Consider the following 26,784-nt stretch of genomic DNA (forward strand, 5'->3'; position numbering starts at 1 on the left):
ACCCACCTTCTTTTCTTCTCTTCTTTCCATTTCCTTCCTTCTTCTCTTCTCTTTCCACCCCTCAATCATCACCCAACACTACCAAACACCATCCAACACCATTTCTTTTAGTTAGTTAGTTAGTTTAGTTTTTGTTTTCCATTATAAGTGTTAGATTACTAATCTTGTTTACTGTTTACTGCTGCTTATTACTAATAGGATGTTAGTTTAACATCATTGTTGTTATTGTCGTTGTTGGATTCCTTTGTTGAGGTTGCAATTTATTACTTGGTTTTGAATTTTCATGTTTAACATTTGTGAGTACCAAGTGAATGTTACATTGCCTTTAAGCTTCTTAACTCTTTTGAATTGCATGTTTTGGTCACCATGCATTCATCATCTATTGTTAGGCAATTGTATACTATCATTGCATTTTTTTAGGTGATGCTTGTTTATGGTTTACCCTTATTCACATCACTTATTTCATGCATTGAGATTGTAGAATTGTGAAATTGGATCGAAAGCTTACCTAGTGACGTATTTTTGAGCTTTTCAAGCTTTGTGGACCATGCTTGCTATTTGAAATGATTTTTGACTTCTATATCCTTTTTCCTAAGTTCTATAGCATCCATGTGTTTCACCTCTATGTCACTTAAGTGTTGCAATAACTTCAATATGTGTCATTGTTTGATGTGTGAGCTCTCTGTACCATTTTGTTCATCAAATTTAATTGTACATCAATCAATGTCCATGCATTATCCAATTTCACATTTGCTTGATTTTTGCTTGAATGCTTTTATGCTTCTTCACTACTTGTTTGGTTGCCTTAACCTACAAGTCTTTTAAAGTATCCCAAGCACACTAGAATGAGTGAAGTGCATGTTCTCCTTTGTGTAATTGTGACATCACTTATGTACTAGCGCGCGTGTGTGTTCTAAACCGCGCGCAATTTTAGAACCCACACACCTATTTTTCATTAATGTCACACTAATTCACTCACTCCATTCTAGTGGTTCTTACCTCATTCCAACAATTCACGCTTCCTTGCTTTTGTATGTTTTTATCTTATGGTGTTTATTTTGTTTTTCATGATTGATGCACCATAAGCAAAAATGGAAGCGGAAGGAAGAACACGCAGCACCGGTTAACCCGCCAGTTGAAGGTGGCAACTCGAAAATTCGCCGTACCCCCTTGCTCATTTTTAGTGCACCGAGGACGGTGCAAACTTTTAAGTGTGGGGAGGTCGTCCGACCATTCGGCATTTTTGGGTAACAAGTTTCTAGTCCCAACACTCTTGCATTTCATTTTAGGATTTTTAGTTGCACTTTCTCATTTTGCATATGTATATATTAAGCTTAGTCAAAATCATGATATTTTCCAAGGATTTTATCTATAGGGCACCCCTATTGATTGAAAAAAAAAATTTTTAGAACTTGCTTGATTAATACACTTTGTGGATCATGTTTTGAGCTAAGAACACAAGCATGAGAGTTTTGAGCCTAATTGTGTGGTTACATCATATGACCACTTATTTCCATTCTTGTGTGAATTATTCTCTTTCTATGAGTGTAATCTTTGATTTGTTTGATTCTTTATGTCCATTATTTTGTGTATACATGCATCTATATGATTGAGGCCATTGTTTAAATAGCTCACTTACCCAAATAGCCTACCTTTTATCTTCCATTGTTAGCCAATTTTGAGCATATGCTTAACCCACTTATTCTTAATTGAAGCACATTACAAGCTTAAGTGAAAAATAATAAATGTCCCTTGTTTAGATCTTTGATTAGCTTAGGCTAGTGAGAGTGTTCATCATTTGATTTTGAGAAAGTTGGGAACATTGGGTAGAGATAAAAGTGTGTTTTTGTATTTGTGTTGAGAATCTTGGGAATTGGGTACATACTCATGTATTAATCATGTGTAAACCATATGCATTGATGTTCTTGTATACATCTTAGTTTGAAAAAAAGAAAAAAAAAAGAGAAAAGAAGAAAAAAAAGAAAAAAGAAAAAGCAATAAAAAAAGGGGACAAAATGTCCCAAAGTAAAGATCAATAAGAGTCAATGCATGTGAGTTGTGATCAAAAAGAGAATACATGAGTGTGTGTGTGAAAAGTGAAGAATGGATAGCTAGGTTTGTTTAAAATTGTATAGGTTGTCATAGGTTAGGTGGGAAGTTTAAGTTGATCAAAGATTCAAATCTCTAGCTCACTTGACCATATGCATCCTACCTTGACCCTAGCCCCATTACAACCTATGGGAAAGCCCTCATGATATTTGTATGCATGCATGAAATAATTGTTGATTGTTAGATGAAAAACAAATTTTGAAAAGCATGATTAGGGGAGAATTGAGTGAATCAACCCCATACACTTGAGTGCCTAGAGCGGATACACATCCGGCGAGGGTTCAATCGCTCAATTACATGTTTCCACCCATGATCATCTCTTCTTGCAAGTTTGTAAAATATTTCAATGATTCAATTCAATTGCGGGTTGATTTGATTGCTATTACCTTAGTCCTTGTGTTTGTATATGTATTCTTGGAATTTGACTTATTTTGACTAAGTCATTGTATTCATATAGATAGATTGCATTTAGTTAGTTTGCATTGAATAAATGTGATACCCTTTGCTTCTTTCTTGATTTTAGCATGACGACATGCTTAGTTTAAGTGTGGGGAGATTTGATAAACCCCAATTTCGTGGTTTATCTTGTTCTTATTTTAGGGGATTTTATCACCTTTTTCCACATTTATTCAATGAAATAGCATGGTTTTGCAATTCTCCCTTGATTTGTGCTTAAGTGTGAAAACATGCTTTTTGGGCCCTTAAATTGGGGATTTTAACTCACCTTAATTCCATTCGATACCTTGATATGTTTGTTGAGTTATTTTAGGTTCGTAAGGCGAGTATTGGATGGAAGAAGTGAGGAGAAAAGCATGCAAAGTGGGAGAACTCATGAAGAAATGAAAGAACCGCAATGCTGTCAAGCCTGACCTCTTCGCACTCAATCGACCATAACTTGAGCTACAAAGGTCCAAATGAGGCGGTTCTAGTTGCATTGGAAAGCTAACATCTGGGGCTTCAAAATGATATAAACTTTGCTATAGTTGTCTGACGTCTAAGGATGCGCACGTGCACTGTACACGTGCGTGCCGATTGGTGCACGTGATTTACTAAAAGCAACTCGTGGCCAGCGATTTGTAGAGTATTTTGGGCCCAATCCAACTCATTTCTAATTCTATTTCATGAAGAATTCAAGTTTGGGCAAAGGGAGGAGCAATTATTTAGTCAACATGAGCCTTTAGTTAGTTTTTTAGAGAGAGAAGCTCCCTCTTCTCTCTAGAATTAGGTTAGGATTAGGTTAAATTGTCATAGATCCATATTTAATTCCTTACTTTAATCTTGTTTCTTTTATAATTTCTCATGTCTACATCTTGATTTTCTTAGTTGTAATATTAATTTCTCATTTTGCTTTCTTTTGTGATGATGAACTCATGTTGGATTTGGTTTACATTTAATGCAATTTGAGGTTGATGTTTCTTTCATTGATGAATTAAGTTGTTGATTTACTCTCCTTGCAATTGGTAGTTGTTAGATTTTATTATTCTTGCATACTTACCATGCTTTCCTTTATTACCCACCAAGTATTTGATAAAATGCTTGGTTGGGCTTTAGAGTAGACTTTGAGCATTCTTGTCTTGGAAAGAGTAATTAGGCAATCTTGAATCATGAAAACCCAACCTATGTTGGTGATCTAGAATTGTTAGTTAATATCATTTCCATTAACTCTAATCTCTTGCTAATCCAATTAGTGAGTTGATTAGGACATTTGGATTGAGATTAGCTAGTCTTGTTAGACTTTCTCTCATGGAAGATAACCTATATCTTCTTCCATCATTGGGGATGACGTAATAAGATAAATTCTTGTTAATTATTGTTATTAGTGACTAGGATGGAAGGCCTATGATCTCAATTCTTGCCATGAATGTCTCTCTGTAATAATTGTTTCTCTTTATTACTTGTCCTCTTTAATTGCTTGTTTGATTTACTTTTCTTGCCATTTATTTTACTACCCCTTTTATCAACCAAACCCCCTTTTACCCCTTCATAGCCAATACGTATACACTTCATTGCAATTCCTTGTGAGACGACCTGGAGTCTAAATACTTCGGTTAATTTTCATTGGGGTTTGTACATGTGACAAAACCATATCTTAATTTGATGTGAGAGTTGTTTGTTGGTTTGGAGCTATGCTTACAACGAAGTAATTCTTTTCTCTAAGAAGAAAATCTAGACTGACAACAATCTTCTTGCAATCAGATAACCTCTTTTCCAAGAAAACCATCTCTAGGGCACCCTACCAATTCGGAAAATTTTTGTTTGTGTATTAAAACTTTCTTGAAGAATGTGTTTCGGAACATGGTTTTTGAGCTAAGAACACAAGCATGTGAGTTTTGAGACTTATGGTGTGGTTACATCTTATAACCACTTATTTCCATTCTTGTGTGCATCATTCTCTTTCTATGATTGTGATCTTTGATTTGTTTGATTCTTTATGTCCATTATTCCATGTATACATGCATTTATATGATTAAAACCATCATTTAATTTAGCTCACTTACCCAAATAACCTACCGTTCACCAACCATTGTTAGCCAATTTTGAGCCTATTTAATCTCTTTTGTTCTTAATGATTAGCACATCACCACCCCTAAGTGAAAAATAATAAATGTTCCTTAATTTGAATCTTTGATTATCTTGGGCTAGTGAGAGTGTGTATCATTTGGGTATGGGAAACTTGGGACATTGGTTGAGGTAAAAGTATATTTTGTATCTTTGTTGAAAATCATGGGATTGGGTACGTGCTTATGCATTAAATATGTAAAAGCGTATGCATTGATACGTTTGTATATACTTTTTGTGAATAAAAAATGTGAAAACAAATGTAGAAAAAGAAATAGAAAAATAAAAGAAACAAAAAAATACGTAGAAAAAAATATATGCAATAAAAAGGGGACAAAAATGTCCCAAGGTAAAGTAACAATAACAATGCATATGGAATATGAATTAAAGAGAATGCATGAGTATGTGAAAAAGTGGGAATCATGGATAGCTAGGCATTGTATTAGAATTGTATAGGTTGTTATATGTGTTGGGTGAGAGCTTAGGTTAATCAAAGATTCATATTTCAAGCTCACTTAACCATATGCATCCCTACCTTGACCCTAGCCCCATTACAACCTATGCATAAGACCTCATGATAAATGTATGCGTGCATTGAATAATTGTTGATTGTTAGATGAAAAACAAATCTTGGAAAGCAAGATTAGAAGAGAATTGAGTGATCAACACTATACACTAGAGCGACTAGAGCGGATACACATCCGGTGAGGGTTCGATGCTCAAACCCCTTGTTCCCGGCTTTCACGAGTTTCATCATGCAAGTTATGCACGCACGGCTTTAATGTTTGAATTGGTAGGATTCATAAATCATATTTCCATCTTGACCCAATGTGCTCATATTTGTTCTTGGAAGGTTGAGTCGCTTCTGACCAAGTAGATAGATATATTTGCATTAGTCGCATGAATTCATTTAGGTAATTTGCACTTCATGAACCCTTTTCTCCCATGGTCTTTGGTCCTTTTATTTTTAGCATGAGGACATGCTTGGTTTAAGTGTGGGGAGGTTTGATAAACTCCAATTTTGTGGTTTATATTATATAGAATTTGGGGATTTTTGTCAATGTTTTCCACACTTATTCATATAAATTGCATGGTTTTGTGTTCTATTCCTAATTTTGCTTCATGGTGGAAAACATGCTTTTTTTGCCTTAAAATGCCATATTTTGATCATCTTCTATTGCCATTAGATGTCGTGATATGTTTGTTGAGTGTTTCAGAGTTTATAGGGCAAAAAATGGCCTAGAAGAGAGAGAGGAATCATGCACAAGTGGAAGGAACATGAAGAATTGAGCTTTGGAGAATTGGCTGCGACGCGCACGCGTGGGTGCAGAAAGCTGGGTATGGCACGCGAGAGTGACGCATTCGCGTGGATTGGCGAATTCCCCACCAACGCGTACGCATGCTTGACGCGTACGCGTGATGAGCAGCACGTGACCTCATTAATGAAATCGTGGCTATCGATTTCTGAGGAGCTCCAGGCCCAAATTCAGCTGGATTCTGCATGGAAAAGACCCATGAACTCTAGGGGGAAAAGGGGGGTTCATTCATTACACACTTAGACATAATTTTGGCTAGTTTTTGGTTCTTGTTCTTCTAGAGAGAGAAACCCTTATTCCTCTCTAGATCTAGTTTGATTTGATCTTCCTTTGTTGAATTCTGAATTGGGTTTTGTTGATTTCTAGTTTTGATTACTTAATTTGAATTCTCTAGTATAATTTTGTTGAGATCTTGTGTTAGATTTATGTTTTCTTGTTATTTCCCATTTTCCACTCATTTTATGAACTTTGTGGATATTGAATTTCTAATGATACATTGATGTTATCCATGATTAATAGTGTTGTTTGAGTGGTTTTCCATTGATAATTATTAGTGGGTACTTTCAATTTCCAATTTATTTGCAATTTGATCATGTCTTTTATTAATGCATACCATGTGTTTGATGAAATATTTCCTTTGATTATGGAGTAGTTTTCTTTACTCTTGGCCTAGGCTAAGGAAATTGGGTAAACTTGAGTCATTGGGTCTAATTGATTTGGTGATTTGAGAACCCTTGGTGGTCAAGTTGATACCCATTGAAACTAATCCACTACTAAGCCAATTGGTAGTTAGATTAGGACTTATGAGTTGAAATTGACCAAGCCATTTGATGTACTTTAAGTTTAGGAGTAGGCATTACGTACTTAAAGCTTTTGGAAGTAGACTTAATGAGCTTGGTTCCTCATAATTGTCAAGATATGGTTATTAGACAAGGATGGTGACCCAAATTCCTATGCCTAGCCAAGAGTTCCTTTTATTATTCATATTTGAAAACCAAAAATTTCAATTGCATTAATTCTAGCTATAGTTACTTGCTTAGTTCTAGAGCAGAATTATATTGGATGTTCTCTTGTTAGTTTGAAATTGCTCATACCTTGCTTTAGTTACTTGAATTGGTTTCTTGCACTTTAAGATTTCTTGCTTGTTAAGTCTAGTAGTTTAATTTCTTGATCATGACTCCCAACCCCGGAATTCTAACCAATGTTGATGCACATGTTTGCCCATTCCTTGTGAGACGACCCAAGGTTTGAATACTTCAGTTTACTTTAACCAATCTTTAAAATTTGATTTGATGATCGATTATCGGTTTGGACTATACTATTAACGAAATCATTTTGTGAAATTCCGGACCGGTATAAATCCTTGTATCAATTTACTAATATAATTATCTCGCTATATAATAAGTAATTTATATATTAGTAATATATTGTAATTTAAAAAGATCCACGAAGAGAGATAGAAGGAGAGAGAAGATTATTATTGATTGTGTTGTAAAATAAATAAGGAAGATATAATAAATATAAAATAAAAAAATATAAATATGCTCTTATCTCACTATAATATAAGTAATTTATCTATTTATTAATATTATAATTATTTTAGCTTAAAACCACAGAGAAATAAAGAGAGAGAAAAATATTTGTAAGGAAAACCCAATGGTCATCCATATCTTTATCACAACACTCTCCCTTGGATGACCATTTAGAATTATTGCCTTGTTAAAACCTTACTAAGGAAAACCCAATAGGAAAAACTTTAGTGAAGGAAAAAGAGTACAATATCCTTTGTGATGGGAACTGCTTCAATAAAAACATTGTCAAGAAAAACCCAATGGGAAAAAACCTGACCAAGGGAAAAAGAGTACAGTCTCCCCCTCTTGTCGACATTATTTAATATCTCGAAATCGGCGCATCCCAATCTGATGTATCAATCTTTCAAAAGATAATTTTGGGAGTGACTTTGTAAATAAATCTACCAGATTATCACTTGAGTAGATCTGTTGGATATCAATTGTCCCTTGATTTTGAAGATCATGAGTGAAGAAGAATTTGGGAGAAATATGCTTTGTTCTATCACCTTTGATGTATCCACTCTTAAGTTGAGCAATGCATGATGTATTATCCTCGAACAGGACAGTTGGAGCTATCTTATTATCAAACAGTCCACATGATGACAGGATATATTGGATCAAACTCCTGAGCCAAAACACTTGCGACTTGCTTCATGTATCGCTAGTATTTCAGCATGATTAGAGGAGGTTGTTGCTATCGTCTGTTTTGTGGACCTCCATGATATAGTTGTACCGCTATATATAAACAGGTATCCTGTTTGAGATCTCCCATTGTGTGGATCAGACAAGTATCCAACATCTGCATAGCCAACTAATTGTGACTTGGATCCATATGGATAAAACAATTTCATATCCACCGTTCCATAAAGATATCAAAAGATTTGTTTGATTCCACCCCAATGTCTTCTGGTTGTGGAGGAACTATACCTTGCTAGTAAGTTCACAGCAAATGATATATCGGGTCATGTAGTATTAACAAGATACATTAGCACTCCAATGGCACTAAGATATGGTACTTCAGGACCAAGGATATCTTCATTTTCTTCTTTAGGACGGAATTGATCATTTTCCACATTCAAAGATCTTACGATCATTGAGATACTTAATGGATGTGACTTATCCATATAAAATCTCTTTAAAATCATTTCTGTGTATGTTGTTTGATGAATAAAGATCCTATTTTTTGTATGCTCAATCTGTAGGCCGAGACAAAATTTAGTCTTTCCAAGATCTTTCATCTCAAACTCTTCTTTTAGAGTTTTTATAATTGTTGGAATCTCTTTAGGAGTTCCAATCATATTTAAATCATCAATGTACACACCAATTATAATGAATCCAGATGTAGATTTCTTTATGAAAACACATGGGCAGATATCATCATTCTTAAATCCATTTTTGGCCAGATACTCAGTAAGACAATTATACCACATTCATCTAGATTGCTTTAGACCATATAAAGATCTTTGCAATTTGACTGAGTATAACCCTTGTGAATATTCATTGGATGGTTTAGATATCTTTAGTCCTTCAAGGACTTTCATATAGATATCATGATCTAATGAGCCGTATAAGTAGGCTGTTACCACATCCATTAAATGCATATGTAGTTTATGATATGCAGATAAACTGACCAAATAACGCAATGTTATTGCATCCACTACAGGGGAATACATTTCTTCATAATCTATACCGGGCCTTTGTAAAAAACCTTGTGCTACAAGTCGAGCTTTGTAGCGTACAACTTCATTTTTCTCATTTCGTTTTCTAACAAATACTCATCGATATCCAACAGATTTTACATCTTTTGGTGTACAGACTAAAGGTCCAAATACTTCACGTTTTGCAAGTGAGTCTAACTCAACCTTCATGGCTTCTTCCCATTTTGGCCAATCATTTCTTTGTCGACATTCTTCGACTGATCTTGGCTCAAGATCCTTACTTTCATGCATGATATTTAATGCCACATTATATGCAAATATTTCATTAACAATTGTCTTATTTCGGTCCCATTTTTCTCCTGCAAAGACATAATTTATCGATATCTCATCATTTTCACAATTTTCAGGTACCTGAACGTCTTCTACCGTTAAAAATATATCAGAATTTTGCGCAACTGCATGTGTCTTTACTATGTCATTTTCAACAGGAATAGTATTTACCTCTTTTCTCTTTCGATGATTTTTGTCTTTGGAACCGACAGGCCTGTCACGCTTCTGGCGTGTATTTGCTTTGCTGTCAATTTGTCCAATTGGGACATCAATTCAAATTGGGGCATTTTCCGCTGGTATATATAATTTGGTTATCCTCTTTGTATTAGAAAATGCATCAGACAATTCATTTTCTATTCTTTGCAAATGTATAATCTTTTGAACTTCTAGTTCACATTGCCCTGATCGAGGATCTAAATGCATCAACGATAATGCATTCCAATTAAGTTCCTTTTTAGGAAGCTTATTCTCTCCCCCTAATGTTAAAAATTTTGATTTATCAAAATGACAATCTACAAATCGGGCTTTAAATACATCCCCAGTTTGTATCTCAAGATACCTTACAATAGAGGGAGAATCATATCCAACATATATCTCCAATTTTCTTTGGGGTCCCATTTTTGTGCGAGAAGGTGGTGCAATGGGAACATATATCGCACACCCAAATATCCTTAAATGGGAAACATTTGGCTGTTGGCCAAAAGCTAATTGAATAGGAGAGAACTGATGGTAACTCGTTGGCCTCAAATGAATAAGTGCTGCAGCATGTAAAATAGTATGCCCTCAAACCGAGGTTGGGAGATTTGTTCTCATAATTAAGGGTCTAACAATTAATTGGAGGCGCATAATAAGTGATTCTACTAACCCATTTTGTGTGTGAACATAAGCTACTGGATGTTCAACACTTATTCCATTAGCCATACAATAAGCATCAAAGGCTTGTGAAGTAAATTCACCAGCATTATCAAGACGAATTGCTTTGATTGGATTTTCTGAAAATTGTGCTTTTAATCGAATAATTTGAGCAAGTAATCTCGCAAACGCCAGGTTGCGAGAAGATAATAAGCACACATGTGACCATCTCGAAGATGCGTCTATTAGGATCATAAAATATCTAAAATATCCACATGGTGGATGAATAAGTCCACATATATCGCCTTGAATCCTTTCTAGGAATTCAAGGGACTCAAATCCAATCTTTACTGGTGATGGCCTTAAAATTAACTTCCCTTGAGAACATGCAGCACAACAAAATTCACTAGATTTAAGAATCTTATAGTTCTTTAGTGAATGTCCATGGGAGTTTTCAATAATTCTCCGCATCATGGTTGTTTTCGGATGTCCCAATCGGTCGTGCCAAGTTATGAATTTATTTGGGCTAGTAAACTTCTGGTTGACAATGGCATGTGATTCAATTGCACTAATATTGGTATAATGTAACCCAGATGAAAGTGAGGGTAACTTTTCTAATATAGTACTCATGATTTCCCTCATTCATTGTCTCAATATGATATCCATTTCGGCGAACATCTTCACTATATGTCCTTGTCATTCTCTTCAAAGACAAATAATAATAAGATAAATAGAAATATTTACACAGTAAAATTATTTCCTTGTTTGAAAATATTTTTCTAAGAAGTATATTAAAAATTTTATTATTATTATCTTGGCACATTCAGTCATTTTAAAATTCATGAATATCATATTTGAAATTCATATGTATAAAATAAAACTTAAGAAGAAGTTTCTTATATTATTTATTCACATGAATACTTAACAAACATACATATTAAACTATTCCATCGTTGATCAAATGATCAATATTTTCTTCAGGATCCTCAAAGAAATCAGATACATCATAATGAGTGGTGGAATTCTCAACAGCATCATTTGAAACGAAATTCGTTTCCTTTCCTTTGTCGTCCTTTTTCAAAGATGTTTGATAAAGATCGACTAGGTGCCTTGGGGTATGACAGGTATGCGACCAATGACCTTTTCCACCACAACGGAAATATTTATCCTCTGTTGATTTATTTTGCTCAGTGTTTCTTTCTTTATCCCACTTCTGGTGAGATCCTTTCTTGTGAACATAATTCTTATTCCTTCCATAATTTTTCTTGCTACCAAAACCTTGCCACTTACCTCTTCTAGGGTAATGATTTGCCGCATTTGCTTCAGGAAATGGGGCGGCGCCAGCTGGGCACGCTTCATGATTTCTCAAAAGCAATTCATTGTTGCGTTCAACAACAAGAAGGCAAGAAATTAACTCAAAATATTTTTTAAATCCTTTTTCTCGATACTGCTGCTGCAGGAGGACATTCGAGGCATGGAAGGTCGACAAAATTTTCTCTAATATATCATTATCAGATATCTTTTTCCCACATAATTTCATTCGTGAAGTGACTCAAAACATTGCTGAATTATATTCATTTATGGATTTAAAATCCTGTAGACGTATGTGCGTTCATTCATATCGGACTTGAGGAAGTATCACCGTCTTTTGATGATTATGCCTTTCTTCAAGGTCTTTCCACAGATCTGCTGGATCTTTTAATGTGAGATATTCATTTTTCAATCCTTCGTCAAGATGAGGACGAAGAAAAATTATGGTCTTGGCTTTATCCTTCTGGGATGTATTATTTTTAGCCTTAATGGTATCTCCAAGATCCATTGAATCAAGATGGATTTCAGCATCTAGTATCCATGATAAATAGTTGTTTCCAGATATGTCAAGAGCATTAAATTCAAGATGAGAGAGCTTCGACATAATAAAAATTTGTTACCTGAGTCTTCCTAAAATTTGATCAGAGTCTCGTGCTGATAACGTGTTGTAAAATAAATATAAAATAGAGAAATATAAATATGTTCTTATCTCACTATAATATAAGTAATTTATCTATTTATTAATATTATAATTATCGTAGCTTAAAACCACAGAAAAATAAAGAGAGAGAAAAAAAATTTGTAACATAAGGAAAGGAGAGAATTATTTTATTGCTGTGTGTAATTCACATGCCATATTATTCCTATTTATACATATACGAGCACTTTATTTTCAACTCTCAATTAATTTGATTTTGTCTTGAAAAGTGATTCCTTTAGTATTGAGAAAGATAGCCATCCAAGACATACATAGTCATCCATATCTTTATCACAACAAATTATAGTGTATATTTCTTTTGCATCAGATCATACCTATTTTATAAGCGTACAAGAACATTGTTATTTGGTTTCATTAATTTTATTTTATTTTAAAAAAATAAATTTTTATATGTGAAAAGAGTGAACCACTTAATAGACATCTACATCATCATACTTATCTCAACAAATATGACCAATTATTTCAAAATTATTAAAACATTAACCCGAGTTGAAAAACAAGAGAAAGTAATTTTGTTGTAAGATTATCCTTTTATTATATTTTATTTGAACCATAAAACCCCCATAAAATATGAACGAACTAGAAGTAGAAGACAAATGGCGAACTGGCGAAGTAGCAATATGGGTATTACGAGGTGAGGTTGAAAGAATGAAAAGGACTTCTGGATAAATTGCTTTAAAAAATATCAAACACATCTCGTACAAAATATTGGAAATGATAATCTCAACTCTTATCCCCATGTTTCAAGAGAAAATTTTCTCAAAAAGTAAAAAAAAAAATTGGCAAAATGAAAAATAATTTAATTGTTATTGAATTTATAATTTTTACCATGTATAAATTTCACTATATTAACTCAATACTCAACAGCGATGATTAGAGTTTTACTTTTTTATTTTATCAATTTTTTATTTTATAAAATTTTAATATTTTTAATATATAAATTAAAATAAAATAATTTATATTTAATTTATATTTATAAAGTATAATCTTTCAAATATTAATTTAATATATTAAAATTTGGATTAATAGACAAATAATTTTTGAAGATAAAAAACTTCAAATTAGATATTAAAAAATGCAACGGTAAATTAGATTTTTTTTTCATTAATTAAATAACAAGACGTTGTATCAATAATTTTATGATATATCATCCTTAAATTGATAAAAGAAATCATTTAATTCACTGTTTTACGGAACAACTTAAAATATCTAAGTTTTTTATTATCAAATTCATACGCACTTAATGTTTAACAAACTATTTTAACTATCAAGGAGTAAAATGCTAAAGAAGTACATACTACTGCAACGAACAACTATTACCATTTACTACCAGTCCACAGACCACAATGATAGTAGCTATAGCTACAAATTGAAGTTAATTACTATTATTAATTTTATTAATTAAACAAAAACTCTAGCAGTAATTTTTGATAATTTTGTCTATTACTTGGTTAATATAAATATTAAATTATTTTTAACAAATAAATTTTATTAATTTACGTGTATAAATTCTAAAAAATATAAATATAAATTATATATTTTTTTATAAATTTCTATAAATACGGGTGTAAATCTAACATAATCGTTATCAAAATAATATTTACTAGTAGTCGGATGGCTCATTTTTTTCTGATATAAAGGTTTTATGTGTGTTGTGCTTTTTTAAGGAGTTTGAGTGTGTTAGACATTAATGTGGTGGTTAAATTTTTAAATTTACGTAGAAAAAATTGGACAATCCAATTTATTTGTTGGTAAAAGTTGGAACACAAATCGGACGATCCAATTTGTATGAAGCTAAAATTTTGAATTTACGTGGTATTAATCGGACCGTTCGATTATAGGCATTTTAAAAAAAAATTAATTGGCGTTATAGCAAATCAGACCGTCCAATTTGCTTAAAAAATAGGGTAAAGTACTAAATTGGTCCCCTACGTTTGGATGTAATCTTGTTTTGGTCCTTAAAGTTTAAAGTGTCTTATTTGAATCCAAAAAAGTTTCATTTAGTTTCAATGTAGTCCCACCGTGAGGTCAAAGTTAAATAAGTAACGGAATGTCATACATGACAGTAGTACAATAACAAGGTCGATAATCTGGAGAACAAGTACAAGCTCTAGAGGCACAAAATCAACCGTGGATGCATCAATACATTTATTTATCATTCTTGTTACAATTTAAATGAAATATTTTCTATAGAACTAAAGAGAATGATAAATAAATGTATTGATGCATCTACGGTTGAATTTGTGCCTCTGGAGCTTGTACTTGTTCTCCAGATTATCGATCTTATTCTTGTACTGCTGTCATGTAGGACATTCTGTTAATTATTAACTTTGTCCTCGTGGTGGGACTACATTGAAGCTAAATAAAACTTTTTTGGATTCAAATAGGACACTTTAAACCTTAAGGACCAAAACATGATTACGCCCAAATGTAGGGGACCAATTTAGTATTTTACCCTAAAAAATAATTTAAATTGCTTATTGAAAATCGGTCCAACCGATTTCTTTAGGTATATATATTCAACACATTCTTTAGTTGTCCAGATCTTTCTTCTTTTTCCCTCAGTCTTCTTCCCTCAACCCCCTCGAGAGTTCTCTCCTCCTCTGGTTGTATTTTCCTCTTTGTTTTAAAATATTACAATTTTAAAATTTATTTTAAGGTGAGAAAAAAATGGATGATAGAGTTGTGTTGAAAGTATATTATTATGGTCAGATTTTGTTACAAATATCTGAAAGAGTAAAATTTGTATGTGAGAATCTGTGTGATATTGTTATTCTATTCACAATCTCATTTGAAGAACTAAAAAGCGTGATTTGTGAGAAGATAGATTCTCAAATGTCAGGAATAGTGTCATGTATTTTATACATGTATCCTATATCGGTATTTGATGGATTTAATTCAATTTTAAACTAAATATGTAACTGATGAAGCGAGCATGAAAGAAATATTTTCAATGTATATTGAAAGTCGTTCCTAGATGTCGTTCATTGATTTGTATATTGAGTTCGAACAATCTGAAACTGATCGAAATATTGAACAGAAAGATTACAATAGTGACAATGAGGAAGAGTTTGAAAGTACCTACGAGGTCGTTTGTTCAGATGAAGATGAAGATCAAACTGACGACACTATAGAGGCAGATGTGACAGAAGTTACAAATGCACTAGCAAACCAACATCTGTTTGAGGAGCCATCTTTCATACGCACGTTGGATTTGGAGGCCATGCATGCACCAAAGTTTCCTAAATATATGAATGCAGATACGTAATTTGGATATTTGTACGATAGATTAAAATTTTATTATTTGTTATATTATTGATAAATTAATTAATTACGTGACATGTGAAAATATAATCGATTAGTATTTATTTATGTCTTTATTTGGTTAAATTTAAGATAAGATTGTATTTTATTGTTTATTTGGTTAATATTAATTAGCATTTATTTATGTATTTATTTCGTTAAAATTGAGATAATTACATGATTTTAAATAAATATATGTATATATTTATATTAATTTAATGAATATTTATTCAAGATGTGTATAAATTTAACATAAGTTCATAATGATTTATTTATGATTTAAGTCTCCCACATAAACTGGACACATCACAGAAACATATGATTACGAACTAAATAATAATGTCGTACCAAATACAGAAACTTATATCATGAAAACATATTTGGCCTTCTTACAGTTTATCTAACGACTTCCTAAAGTGAGCAAGAGAATGAAATCTATATAGTCGGTCAGTACGTTCCCAATTATGCCAACTGATATCATTTATTTTGTTAACAAACCCTAAACCAAAACATTAAGATACAGTGATAACATATAGCTGAAGTTGTTGCTAGATAGGTTTACCTGTTTGCAAGCAGAAAAAACCAGGGGTTGACAGGAATCAGTGTAAGAAATGGTAAACGGATCCAAGGCCAAGTCAGCAAAAGTATTAGGGGACCATCGACCTTCTTCCAGTCGAAACGAGATGTCTTACAAAGAGATTTGTATAAGTGTGCCAGGCAGGCTGATTCCCAACTAAATTCACCGATACTAGAAACGTCGCACAGTAAAGGCAAAAAATTCCAGTGTATCGCTGTCCCAAACTTGTCTCCAAACAGGATCGTCCCGAATAATAACATGATGTGGCACTTTACGTACCTTTAAATCCCAATTTCATCATTCAAGACTAAATGGTTTTTCAGATTCCGTAGCCACATCAACTTTATAAAACTATCTCTACAATCCGCCTTCCTAGGTGCCACCCTAAACTGATCTAAGCATTCAACTTCTAGGACATCGAAACTACTTACGATTACTCTTGTCACTGGAAGACTATTAATCATAAGACTAAGTATCATAGCCACGTCTTCTAATGTGACAGCACACTCACCAACCGGAAAGTGAAATATATGCTATCAGGGTGCCATCTTTCGATTAATGTGTTGATCAATGCTTCCTGACACTGGATTACTCCAATCTAAGAAATGTGAAAAAAATCAGTCTCCCGTATATGCTCTCCATAATAGAATTGTACGAATCCAGCGACAATAAGTAGTTATACGTTAACATCCATGAACCTAGGGCTGCACATGGATCGGATAATATCCACAGATCCGCGGTAACTATCTGCATCCGATCTGAATTTTGCGGATATTATCTGATCCGCACTGTGGTAGGATCGGATTGCGGATTTAGCAGTGATACCTGTGGATCCGATCTGCAGATCCGTACAGATCCTCACATTATATAAATAGCTAATGTTATTGTGACCTAACCCTAAATCCCTAATGTTACCTTACGGCGCTCCTTACCTCTCTCACTCTCTGGACTCTAGACTCTCCTCTCAGTCTCAGACTCTCACTCACTCACTCAGACTCTCAAACTCTGGCTCTCCCTCTTCTCTCTGACTAGCTCTACCTCACTCTATCACCGGCGTTCGCTGTCCATCACCGTCTCCTAAGGTCATCATTTTTTGTTCTTCCAGGCTCCAGTTGCACGGTCGTCGCCTCCTCCATCGACGCGGTGGACGGCAGTCGCGTCGTTCTCCATACGCGTTCTTCATAGGTCGCGTTCTTCACTGGCGCAGTGCTCACGGTCGGTGGTCTCCTCCAGTAGTGCGGTCATCTCCTCTAGCGGTGAGGTCGTTTCCTTTAGCGGCTTGGTCTTCTCTTCCATCGGCGGTGGTTGTCTCCCCAAGCAACTTCGTGAATCTGTAAGAGTCAGACCAGCCCTCCTTTGTCTCCATCGTCTTCGCTCTTCAACTCATCAGGTATTATAGGTAAATTGTTTATTTTTAAATTAAAAATTATTTGTACACAAATGCTTATAGATTAAAGTACTTGAATCATATTGTTATACTGTTATTGTGTAATAAACATAAACTCTGTAAATTTGAATGGTTTATTCAACTGTGAACAGATATGGCACTGAGGGTTTATATGGTTTAATTGTTTGAAAATTAAGATGGTTTATTTAATTGCAGTCATATGGCACTAAGGGTCTGTTGTCTATAAACTGATATAGTGTTATGGCTTATTTAATTGTAGGATTGTGTTAGAAAATTAGAATGGCTGATAAACAAGCGCTTACAACCAATGCAAGTGGGTCTGAAGTTGGGAGCATTCCTACTCCACCAAGTGTCGCTGGATCTACACCAGAAGAATCAACAAGGAGAGGAGAAACAAATACCAATTCAGCTTCAAGTGATTCTCCTTCTTTGGTGACAGCAGCACAATCTGGCCAGTCAGGTAAAAGAAAGTCTACTAGACCTCTTCTATTGTTTGGGATCACTTCAAAAAAAATGATGAGGAAACTAAGGCTCAATGTGAACATTGTTTGAAATGGCTACAATGTCATAGTCGTAGGGATGGGACATCTAACCTAAAAAAAACATATTGGAACTTGTGCGAAGAACCCGGAAAATCATGTTGATAAAAAACAGAAAAGTCTTGTGTTCACAAATTCTAATTTAGAGGAACTACCAACATTAAAGGCAGTAGACTTTAATCAAGATCGGTGTAGGCTTGCACTTCGTAAGATGGTGATAATTGATGAGCTTCCATTTAGGTTTGTGAAAAATACTGGTTTTAGGGGCTTTTGTGGTGAAATGCAACCTCAATTTAAGATTCTGAGTCGTATGACAGTTGCTAGGGATTGTATGCAGTTGTATGTAGAGGAAAAAACCAAACTTAAGTCCCTTTTGGAGCTGAATCATCAGATGGTTTCTTTAACTACTGATACTTGGACGTCTATTCAAAACATGAACTATTTGTGTGTAACAGCTCATTATATTGATGATGAGTGGACATTGAATAAGAAGATTTTGTCTTTTAATTTGATTGCTGATCATACTGGTGTTACCATAGGAAAAGTTTTAGAGAAATGTTTAAAAGATTGGGGTATTTGAAAACTTTGTACTGAAACTGTGGATAATGCTAGTGCAAACTTTGTTGCTGTGACTACTTTCGTTAAAATCATGCGAGAATGGAATTGTTGTACTATGTTGGGTGGAGAATTCGTTCATTTGAGATGTGCTACCCATATTTTAAATTTGATTGTTTGTGATGGTTTGAAAGATCTACAGTCATCTATTGCTAGGATTAGAACTTCTTGTAAGTTTGTGAAGTCATCTCTGTCTAGGTTAGCAACCTTTAGGAGGTGTGCACATGAGGCAAACATTACAAGTCGACAAATGATTATTCTTGATGTGCCGACAAGGTGGAATTCTACTTATATGATGTTGGAAGTGGCCGAAAAATTTGAAAAGGCATTTGCTCATCTTGCTAGGGAAGATGCTCATTTTTAAAGATACCTTGAAGATGATGGGGGCTCCTAGTGATGAAGATTGGAGTAGAGCTCGTATCTTTATACGTTTTTTACAAATTTTCTATCATGCAATGCTTTCATTCTCTAGTTCTTTGAATGTCACTTCAAATACTTTTTTCCATATATTGTGTAAGATTTTATGCACTTTGAATAAATGGATTACGAGTGATGATTTAGTGTTGAATGGAATGGCATCAACGATGAAGGCTAAATTTGATAAGTATATGGATGATTCTGATCATTCTTATACTTCTACTCCTTTAACTTCAGTGAATAAACCATCTCTGAACTATCTATTACTTGTTGCTGTTTTTCTTGATCCGCGGTATAAATTGAAATATATTTAGTTTACTTTGTCTGAGATGTATGGTCAAGGTGAGAAATCTTCAAGGATCTTTAGAAAATTGAAAGATATCATTGCTAAATTGTTTGAGCAATATAGAATATGGAATCCGCGACCCCCTGAAGACACTCAAGATGCTAGCATTTCTTCGGATACTACACCAAATCCTAGTGTAGAGATGAGTGAGAATGATAATATTATGATTGAAGATCCTATGAGCAAGTGGAAGCAAACTCAGAGGATAAAATTAAGTGAGTTGAAGAAAAATGAAATGGATAGGTATTTGGAAGATGAAGTGGCGGAAGATTTTAGTGGATTTGATATATTAACGTGGTGGAGAGGAAAGACTTTGAGGTATTGTGTTCTCTCTTGCATGGCTAAAGATATATTAGCCATTCCTGTTTCTACTGTGGCATCTGAGTCAGTTTTTAGCACGGGAGGTCGTGTCCTTGACCCTTATCGCAGTTGTTTGAGTTCCATCACTATAGAGGCGTTAATTTGCATTCAAAATTGGTTTAAGCCTGCTAAGATATTGGTTGAGCTTGATGAAGGAGATGCCGCTGTTGATTTAGGTATATAATGAATTGGTTCATTTATATTTTATTAATTATTATTCATTTTTTGTCTTTCATTTTAGAGCATTGACATACCATGACATATTTTGTTATTGTTGAATTGAATAGAATTTTCTGGAGTTACTAGTGTCGGAGATCCTGAAGTTTAAAGTGGAATGAAATCTCATCAACCATCTTAGGTATTCAATGGTGCTTGTATTGGTATATAATATTTTATTATTCTAACATGTTTTACTAATTTTTCTCACTTGTTATTTCTTAATAGGAATGAATGCTTGCTGATATAGTGTCAATTGGAAGACTGGAAGAGATATGTCAATTGGAACTTGCTGAGTTGCTGTTTTAGTGTTTTTAGTATGCTCAGATTGCTGTTTTAGTATGATTTAGTGTGCTGAACTGCTTAGTTGCTGTTTTAGTATGTTAAATTATTCATTTAGTGTGTTGTTTCACCAAGTGTTGTCATAAATTTTATGATATTTTATTTTTAATTTTTAATTGCTGAATTGCTATTTTATTTTTAATTTTTAATTTTATGATATTTATGGACATTTTTTGTAAAAACAGACAAAAACAAGGCCTTAAAACAAATTTTTTAGTACACGGATATATCCGATATCCAATCCGATCCGATGCACAAGTATGTGGATCGGATCCGAGCTAAAAAAGCGCGGATATGATATCTGATCCGATCCGATCCGTGTGCAACCCTATATGAACCCCACATAACGTAGCCAAATTTCACATCAGCCAAAGATATTCTTAAAAACTTAATTATCATAAATATATTAATAAATATATGACTAATTAACTAATAAAATTTAAAAGTCAAAGAACTATAGCTCAAATGGCATAGTCTCCTCATACTCACTTAAAAGTCGCAAATTTGAATCTCACTCCTAACTTTAAAAAATTTTTTATAAAATTTAAAAACTAACTACGAATTACATAACTAAAAATATTAATAACTTTCTGAACAACTCTAACATATTAATAATAAATTTTTTATTATTAATAACTAACTTATTAAAATAATTATAAATTTAGTGTTAATAACTATTAATAACTATTCTAAATTTAATTATTCATTAAAAGCACATGTACATGAACCAATAACATATATTAATTGCTTAACTACTATTATTATAATAACAACAATAATTATTATACCCAAAAATTTAAACACTTATTTATAACAAAATAAATATATTAATTAAATATCTAAATAACTCTAATATCACTATATTAATATTTGACATTAAATTTATTAATAATAATAAATAACTTATTAAAAATACCAAATTTATTGTTAATAATTATTAATTAACTAAATAAATTTATCAATTATTCCTTACCAACTTCCGGTTACAAATAACATATATATATTAACAACTTAACTACTATTATTATATTAATAACAATAATTATTATATTCAAAGATTTAAAAACATATTATAATTACAATATCATAAATATATTAATAAACTATCTAACAACAATTTATTACTTACTAATTAAATATCTAACAATAATAAACTAATTATTAAAACACCTAACTTTATCTATATTTATAAACGAATAATCTCTGCATACAAGCGATTATCGCTTACAAGTTTTACAAGTCCTTTACCCTCAAATGCGCGTCTTGTGACATGTGTATTTTACGCACCTCTTTAACAGACTTTTAAATCAATTAACACGCAAATATATAACTTCCTTTTTTCAAAGGATTTCATTTTCTTTTTCGAATTTCTTGCCTTCTTTGTTCGATCTCGTTCGTGCGTTTTTCACTGGTTTCTTCTTCGTCATTTACATGCGTTTCTCTCTCTGTTTTCTTGCTTTGTTTTTCTCGATTTTCATAGTTTCTGAAATCAAGCTTTAAAATCGTTTTGAAGATAATAAATGATTCAACTTCAGATTGTCAGCTGAACCAGGGCAAAGTGGATTTTGAATTTTGAATCGAATGAAGTTCCTGAGGTGTGATTTAGTTTCAGTTAATTATTGAATCTAAATTTGATGCAGTTAGTCCTTTATGATTGTCTAGTTGAATAATGCGTGAACATTGACTGTGAAATTAATGCGTGAACATTGACTGTGAATTGAATCTAATTTACTAGTTTTGATTAATTTTGTGAATTTTATACCAGAAGTTCGGGTGTAGATCAGAACTTTTTAAGTGTATTTTAGGGAAATTTGGGTGTATTTTACAGTTTGTGGCTTTTTTTATTATTTTAGTTGAATTGTTGTCGTTGGGGTGTAGATCAGGAAAATTTGGGTGTATTTTAGTTGAATTGTTATTTTTTTATGACGTGCAGAAACTGTATAGTATATCCTTGTTTTTAACATGGTGCATTTGCAGCCCCTCTGTGATATTGATGACTAGTTTGTTCCCAAGGTCGGAATGACTTTTAACACCCTTGAAGATGCTGCAAAATTTTATAAGGACTATGCGAAGGCTGCAGGTTTTTCTACAAGAGTTCGGAGCACAAATAAGAAGCGAAACGAAATTAAGAATCAATTGATTACATGTAGCAGAGAGAAAAAATAGAAATCTAAAATATCTCCGACCGAGAAGACAAATCCCACAGCTGGTTTAAATTGTCCTACAAGAATTTATATACACACATTGAAGGATGTTGGTGCTTGGATCATTTCGAAGGTTATTGATAAACCCCTATTTTATGATTCATCTTGTGCTCAATTAAGTATTTTTATCAATTCTTCACCCAATTATTCATATGAATTGTATGGTTTTATAATTCCTTCCTTATTTTATGATATATGTGAAAACATGTTTCCTATGCTTTAAAAATATTAAATTTAATTATCTTTTGTTACCATTCGATGCCGTGATCTGTGTGTAAGTAATTTCAGGCTTTATGGGGGCAGGAATGGCTTAGAGGACAGAAAGGAAACATACAAAAATGGAAGGAAAGCACAAAAATGGAGTTTTGAAGAAAAGGCAGCGACGCGCACGCATGGACGACGCGGACACGTGCCTGGCGCAGAACATAAACGACGCGGACGGATGACTGACGCGTACGCGTGACAAGGAAAAACTCCAAATGACGCGAACGCATGACGGACGCCACGTGCAGTAAATTGCAAAAGTCGCCCCCAGCGATTTCTACACCCTTTTTCGGCCCAAATCCATTCCCAGAAACACAGAATATAAGCCAGAGAATGGGAGAATCAAGAAGGAGGATGGACACAACCTTGAGAATACACAATTTTAGGTTTTAGATGTAGTTTTAGAGAGAGAGAGGTTCTCTCCTCTCTCTTAGGCTTTAGAATTAGGATTTCTTTTACTTTATGGTTATTACTCCATTCCAGGTTCAATATTCCTTTAATTTATGTTTCTCTTTTACTTTTAGATACTCTAATGCTTTTACTTGTTAATTACTTATGTTGCCAAATTGGCTTATGAATCTTTCCATGTTAGATTTGAATATTCTATTTAATATAAATTGAGGTATTTCAGATTTATAACTGTTTTATTCAGTTATTGATGCTTTCAATTTAATTTAGATTTTTCTCCTTTTCCTTTGGTTAAGTAATTGGTAACACTTAAGTTATCAGACTCAGAAGTTGATTGAAAATTGGGAATTGCTGATTGATTTGGATCGCTCTAAAGCTAGTCTTTCCACAGGAGTTGACTAGGACTTGAGGATCAAATTGTTTGGTCCACTTGACTTTCCTTTAATTAGTAAGGGTTAACTAAGTGGGAGCAATAACAATTCTCATCACACCTTATAAGGATAACTAGGATGGGATTTCCAGTTCTTATACCTTGCAAGAGATTTTTATAATTATTAATTTATTTTTCTTGCCATTTAAATTACTTGTTCCTTATTTCAAAAACCCAAAAATATACAATTTCCATAACCAATAATAAATCATACTTCCCTGCAATTCCTTGAGAAGATGACCCGAGGTTTCAATACTTTGGTTATAAATTTTTGGATTTTGTTACTTGTGACAACCAAGTTTTTGTATGAACAGATTATTGCTTGGTTTAGAAACTATACTTGCAACGAGAATTTATTGTGAATTCTAAACCATCAATCTTCAAGTCTCATCAAAATGGTGCCGTTGCCGGGGAATTACAATTGTGTGCCTTATTATTGGTTATTTTAAATATTTTATTTTGCTTGTTTATTTGCTTTTATTTTTGTTTTTAATTTTTATTAGCTACTATGAACCCTCACCCCGTCGCTTTGAGTTTGGTTCTGATATTGTTGCAAGGAATGTGAGCTATAACAGGAACATGCATCAAGGTCAAAACAATCAAAGATGGAAGAAGCCACGAGGATCTGATTAACCCTTTCGGCAACAACACCTTCCAAGATACCATGGACAACAACCATTCTACAATGCATGCCAAGACAATAGTTATGGTGAACCTCTTCGTGACAACCAACATCCACCAAATTACTATGGTCAAGAGCCATTCTGAGGTGCATACCAAGATGATAGATATGGTGGACCCCTTGTAGTTACCAACAAGCCCCACCATATGCCAATGAACCACCTCCTCAACATAGCTTTGAACCACTAAACTCACAAGCCCCTTTACACCATTCACCTCCATATGACCCTAACCCTTATCCACCCCAATTCCAATCCAATTACTCCCAAGAACCACCACTTCCATATGCACCATGCCCATATCCATCAACCCGAGAATCACAGGAACGTCTCAAGGAAACAGTGAATAAATTTCATGCAACTCTTCACCAATTGGATCAAGCGATCAATTGATTAGCTTCCCGATGTTCGGACACTCAAGGAACCCCCATGGCTTCATGTGTACAATCTAATGAAGAACATAGCATGAAGGAGATACTAGAAGCTCCAGTGGACAGTACGGAGCATGACTTTGTACTGGAACAAGTGGAGGAAGCCGTAACTATCAAAGCAGAAGAATTGGTTGAAGACTTAGGAGATGCTGAACCTCCATGGGAATCAAGAATTATGGAGAATTCTGCCAAGCAGTTTTCAATTAATGCTAAGGAGGATAGTACACAACCCCCGAAGCATATATCTTATGAAGAACTAGACAGAACAGCCCAAGAAGCAAGTTTCCTTGGTCATGATCATTATGAATTAAACTCTCCTAGTAATGAACTTGCATCCGCAAGTGAATTCTTTGAGACTGAAGAATCTTCCCCAAGTGAATGTGAAGAGGATGCGGAGGTAGACTTTTCTCAACCTCCAATTTATGACTTGAGTGATGAGGAAGATATCGAAGACTTTGATCAAGACGTGATTGCAGTTGAAGAAGTTTGCAAGGAAGTGGAGGAATTCACAGAAGAATACAAGGGAGTAGAGCTTGTAAAACCACTGGAAATACCTATCCCAAGGCCATTACCATCCAATACAAACTTCAGTCAGTAAAATCCTTAGCCTTTATCTTTACTTTTCCACTTGAATATGGTTTGCTTGAAACAGATGGCCAGCTTAGAGCTCTTTGCGGCTTTAAGAGTAAGAGGGAAATGGCTCGCACTCAGAGCTGGTATGCAAAATTCAATAAAGCTCCACGCTTCAATTTGAGGTACAAGGATTGGTTTCGAGTTCGATTGAATGGGTCTCGGAAGATGTTTGGTCCTTTTAGTGAGAATTCAAATTCCATACTACCCGGCTGGAAAAATGTAAATCAAGACAAAGATGGGTACAGAAGCAAGGTTTGGGATCCTGAAATTTATCCTGATAGTCAAAACTCCTGGAGTCTGAAAACCTGCTTTAATTTGCTCAAAGGCTTTACTTGCCTAGTATGGGACCCCGGAGGCTATTGGAATTGCAAACATTGGTGGAGATTTTTGGATGAGTTTAAGCATAAGCCACCATGACAGGGAGCTCAGCGAATGTCCAACTTAAGGACTTTAACTAAAAGTGCTAGGTAGGAGACAACCCACCATGGTATGATCGTTTCTTTTTCAATTTTAATTTTATTTCGTTTTGTTTGTTTTTCGTTTTATTTTATTTTATTGTACCTGGATTTATTCATAACATCCGCATCAGCATTGCATTTTGCATACTGCATAAAAAAATTTCGCACCCCACGCGTGCGCATGGGCCACGCGTGGGCGTCGATTGCAAATTGGCGTCAACATCCAATGCCCAGAAAGTTGAGCTGGAATCGTGCGGCTGTAATGCGTTAGGCACAAATTGGGCCACGCGTTCGCGTCAATGACGTGACCGCGTCACTTTCACCTCACACACACCATGCGAAAGCGTGGGCGACGCGTCCGCGTCGCGTGAATATTATTGCCCCCCTCAATGGAGACAGAGAGTTGCACGAAAACGATGCTGGAATTGTGCGTTTAGCACAATTCTGAGCGACGCGTACGCGTCACTTTCATTAGCCCTCACTTGCGCGATCGCGTCAATGACGTGTCCGCATCGTTAAGTTTCCGCCTCATCCACGCGACCGCGTGACCCACGCGTCTGCGTCGATTTGAATCCACTTACCCCCGACACGGAAGCCCTAATTCCAGCATCACCCCTTTCTCCCCCAAACCCCTCACCCTTTCCCCTCTACACTCTCTTTTCCCCTCCACAACCACCAACCAGCCACCACCCCTGCCACCACCGCCCCGCCTCGTCGCGCCTCAGCCAC

This window comes from Arachis ipaensis, chromosome B1, assembly GCF_059453495.1.
Source record: "Arachis ipaensis isolate K30076 ecotype BB chromosome B1, ASM5945349v1, whole genome shotgun sequence".
Classification (NCBI taxonomy): domain Eukaryota; kingdom Viridiplantae; phylum Streptophyta; class Magnoliopsida; order Fabales; family Fabaceae; genus Arachis; species Arachis ipaensis.